Below are 5000 nucleotides of genomic sequence, written 5' to 3'. Positions count from 1 at the left end.
AATGAATTTTATTTATTTATTTTATTTTACCTTTATTTAACCAGGTGGGCAAGTTGAGAACAAGTTCTCATTTACAATTGCGACCTGGCCAAGATAAAGCAAAGCAGTTCGACAGATAAAACGACACAGAGTTACACATGGAGTAAAAACAAACATACAGTCAATAATGCAGTATAAACAAGTCTATATACAATGTGAGCAAATGAGGTGAGAAGGGAGGTAAAGGCAAAAAAGGCCATGATGGCAAAGTAAATACAATATAGCAAGTAAAATACTGGAATGGTAGTTTTGCAATGGAAGAATGTGCAAAGTAGAAATAAAAAAAATAATGGGGTGCAAAGGAGCAAAATAAATAAATTAATTAAAATTAAATACAGTTGGGAAAGAGGTAGTTGTTTGGGCTAAATTATAGGTGGGCTATGTACAGGTGCAGTAATCTGTGAGCTGCTCTGACAGTTGGTGCTTAAAGCTAGTGAGGGAGATAAGTGTTTCCAATTTCAGAGATTTTTGTAGTTCGTTCCAGTCATTGGCAGCAGAGAACTGGAAGGAGAGGCGGCCAAAGAAAGAATTGGTTTTGGGGGTGACTAGAGAGATATACCTGCTGGAGCGTGTGCTACAGGTGGGAGATGCTATGGTGACCAGCGAGCTGAGATAAGGGGGGACTTTACCTAGCAGGGTCTTGTAGATGACATGGAGCCAGTGGGTTTGGCGACGAGTATGAAGCGAGGGCCAGCCAACGAGAGCGTACAGGTCGCAATGGTGGGTAGTATATGGGGCTTTGGTGATAAAACGGATTGCACTGTGATAGACTGCATCCAATTTGTTGAGTAGGGTATTGGAGGCTATTTTGTAAATGACATCGCCAAAGTCGAGGATTGGTAGGATGGTCAGTTTTACAAGGGTATGTTTGGCAGCATGAGTGAAGGATGCTTTGTTGCGAAATAGGAAGCCAATTCTAGATTTAACTTTGGATTGGAGATGTTTGATATGGGTCTGGAAGGAGAGTTTACAGTCTAACCAGACACCTAAGTATTTGTAGTTGTCCACGTATTCTAAGTCAGAGCCGTCCAGAGTAGTGATGTTGGACAGGCGGGTAGGTGCAGGTAGCGATCGGTTTGAAGAGCATGCATTTAGTTTTATTTGTATTTAAGAGCAATTGGAGGCCACGGAAGGAGAGTTGTATGGCATTGAAGCTTGCCTGGAGGGTTGTTAACACAGTGTCCAAAGAAGGGCCGGAAGTATACAGAATGGTGTCGTCTGCGTAGAGGTGGATCAGGGACTCACCAGCAGCAAGAGCGACCTCATTGATGTATACAGAGAAGAGAGTCGGTCCAAGAATTGAACCCTGTGGCACCCCCATAGAGACTGCCAGAGGTCCGGACAGCAGACCCTCCGATTTGACACACTGAACTCTATCAGAGAAGTAGTTGGTGAACCAGGCGAGGCAATCATTTGAGAAACCAAGGCTGTCGAGTCTGCCGATGAGGATATGGTGATTGACAGAGTCGAAAGCCTTGGCTAGATCAATGAATACGGCTGCACAGTAATGTTTCTTATCGATGGCGGTTAAGATATCGTTTAGGACCTTGAGCGTGGCTGAGGTGCACCCATGACCAGCTCTGAAACCAGATTGCATAGCAGAGAAGGTATGGTGAGATTCGAAATGGTCGGTAATCTGTTTGTTGACTTGGCTTTCGAAGACCTTAGAAAGGCACGGTAGGATAGATATAGGTCTGTAGCAGTTTGGGTCAAGAGTGTCCCCCCCCTTTGAAGAGGGGGATGACCGCAGCTGCTTTCCAATCTTTGGGAATCTCAGACGACACGAAAGAGAGGTTGAACAGGCTAGTAATAGGGGTGGCAACAATTTCGGCAGATAATTTTAGAAAGAAAGGGTCCAGATTGTCTAGCCCGGCTGATTTGTAGGGGTCCAGATTTTGCAGCTCTTTCAGAACATCAGCTGAATGGATTTGGGAGAAGGAGAAATGGGGAAGGCTTGGGCGAGTTGCTGTTGGGGGTGCAGTGCTGTTGTCCGGGGTAGGAGTAGCCAGGTGGAAAGCATGGCCAGCCGTAGAAAAATGCTTATTGAAATTCTCAATTATGGTGGATTTATCAGTGGTGACAGTGTTTCCTATCTTCAGTGCAGTGGGCAGCTGGGAGGAGGTGTTCTTATTCTCCATGGACTTTACAGTGTCCCAGAACTTTTTTGAGTTAGTGTTGCAGGAAGCAAATTTCTGCTTGAAAAAGCTAGCCTTAGCTTTTCTAACTGAATGAACGAATGCATGAACAAACGAATGAACGAATGAACGAATGAACGAACGAATGAACGAACAAACAAACAAATGAATGAATAAATGAATGAACGAATGAATGAACGAACGAACGAACGAATGAACGAACAAACAAATGAATGAATGAATCCATTCAGGTAATCTTCTGAACTGAAACACACCAGAGAGACGAACAGCTGAGAGCAGAATGGTGTCTGCAGTGTGTTAGAGATCACCTGCTGGGGGTTGATGAACCGTGGGAGATTCAACATGTCGAATCATCAGGACATGAAAGTTCCCGTTTGACAGCCGATGTTACTGTGGTGTGGTGTTCCTCTCTACTGGTATCTGAGTCTGGTTCCTCTCAAGGTTTATTCCTGTCATGTAGCTGATGTCTGGCTCTTTCTATTGGGGATCTTTTTGTCATGTAGCTGATGTCTGGCTCTTTCTATTGGGGATCTTCCTGTCGTGTAGCTGATGTCTGGCTCTTTCTATTGGGGATCTTCCTGTCGTGTAGCTGATGTCTGGCTCTTTCTATTGGGGATCTTCCTGTCGTGTAGCTGATGTCTGGCTCTTTCTATTGGGGATCTTCCTGTCGTGTAGCTGATGTCTGGCTCTTTCTATTGGGGATCTTCCTGTCGTGTAGCTGATGTCTTGGCTCTTTCTATTGGGGATCTTCCTGTCGTGTAGCTGATATCTTGGCTCTTTCTATTGGGGATCTTCCTGTCATGTAGCTGATGTCTTGGCTCTTTCTATTGGGGATCTTCCTGTCATGTAGCTGATGTCTGGCTCTTTCTATTGGGGATCTTCCTGTCTTGTAGCTGATGTCTTGGCTCTTTCTATTGGGTCTCTGGACTGTGTTTTTGGAAGCCATTTTCTGAAAACTATTATTTTGAAAAAGGTCTTTATCATAGTGTGTGAAATCGAAAAATGTTTGTCCTGCTAGACACTGCTGATAGAGTCAACAGGACAGACAGCATCGTTTTCATTTGGTTTGTTCTGCTAGACACTGCTGATAGAGTCAACAGGACAGACAGCATCGTTTTCATTTGGTTTGTCCTGCTAGACACTGCTGATAGAGTCAACAGGACAGACAGCATCGTTTTCATTTGGTTTGTTCTGCTAGACACTGCTGATAGAGTCAACAGGACAGACAGCATCGTTTTCACTTGGTTTGTCCTGCTAGACACTGCTGATAGAGTCAACAGGACAGACAGCATCGTTTTCACTTGGTTTGTCCTGCTAGACACTGCTGATAGAGTCAACAGGACAGACAGCATCGTTTTCACTTGGTTTGTTCTGCTAGACACTGCTGATAGAGTCAACAGGACAGACAGCATCGTTTTCATTTGGTTTGTTCTGCTAGACACTGCTGATAGAGTCAACAGGACAAACAGCATCGTTTTCATTTGGTTTGTTCTGCTAGATACTGCTGATAGAGTCAACAGGACAGACAGCATCGTTTTCATTTGGTTTGTCCTGCTAGACACTGCTGATAGAGTCAACAGGACAGACAGCATCGTTTTCACTTGGTTTGTCCTGCTAGACACTGCTGATAGAGTCAACAGGACAGACAGCATCGTTTTCACTTGGTTTGTTCTGCTAGATACTGCTGATAGAGTCAACAGGACAGACAGCATCGTTTTCACTTGGTTTGTTCTGCTAGACACTGCTGATAGAGTCAACAGGACAGACAGCATCGTTTTCACTTGGTTTGTCCTGCTAGACACTGCTGATAGAGTCAACAGGACAGACAGCATCGTTTTCACTTGGTTTGTCCTGCTAGACACTGCTGATAGAGTCAACAGGACAGACAGCATCGTTTTCATTTGGTTTGTCCTGCTAGACACTGCTGATAGAGTCAACAGGACAGACAGCATCGTTTTCATTTGGTTTGTCCTGCTAGACACTGCTGATAGAGTCAACAGGACAGACAGCATCGTTTTCATTTGGTTTGTCCTGCTAGACACTGCTGATAGAGTCAACAGGACAGACAGCATCGTTTTCACTTGGTTTGTCCTGCTAGACACTGCTGATAGAGTCAACAGGACAGACAGCATCGTTTTCATTTGGTTTGTTCTGCTAGACACTGCTGATAGAGTCAACAGGACAGACAGCATCGTTTTCACTTGGTTTGTCCTGCTAGACACTGCTGATAGAGCCAACAGGAACAGGAAATACACACAACCTCTCGGGAACACTGAATAATAGGAAGAAGTTATGATTTTAAATTGGTGTTGTCTTGATTTAATTATCCCAAAACTATTACCATTTTTGTCATAAGCCAAAGTAGTTATTTTTTAGAAATAATAGACTTTCTCTCTCAGTGAGAAACGTGATCTGATATACAGCAATAGAACAATATGTAAAGCCTCTGCTTCACACTACATTACCGGGCCGCTTGAGAGCAGCTCTTCACCATGATGCTGCAACATTCAATCTCTCACTCAATCTCTCTCTATCCCCCTGCTCTCTCCTCTCTCTCTCTCTCTCTCTCTCCTCTCCTGCTCTCTCTCCCCTGCTCTCTCTCTATCCCCCTGCTCTCTCTCTACCCATCCCCTCGCTCTCCTCTCGTCTCTCTCTCCACTCAGTCTTCTCTCTCTTCTCTCTCTCTCTCTCTCTCTCTCTCTCTCCTGCTCTCTCTCTATCCCTGCTCAATCTCAGTCTCCTCCTCTCCTCTCTGCCCGTCTCTCTCTCTCCCTCTCTCTCTCTCTCCTGCTCTCTCTCTATCCC

The 5000-nt window shown here is 44.7% G+C and overlaps 1 protein-coding gene across 1 annotated transcript in view; it reads left to right on the top strand.

The window, feature by feature from the left end:
* LOC116359260 (CUB and sushi domain-containing protein 3-like) overlaps window positions 1–5000 on the top strand; it is a 547528-nt gene that overhangs the window by 235703 nt on the left and 306825 nt on the right.

The sequence above is a fragment of the Oncorhynchus kisutch genome, unplaced genomic scaffold (assembly GCF_002021735.2).
Source record: "Oncorhynchus kisutch isolate 150728-3 unplaced genomic scaffold, Okis_V2 Okis02a-Okis13b_hom, whole genome shotgun sequence".
NCBI lineage: Eukaryota > Metazoa > Chordata > Actinopteri > Salmoniformes > Salmonidae > Oncorhynchus > Oncorhynchus kisutch.
This window is presented reverse-complemented; position numbering and strand designations above follow the sequence as displayed.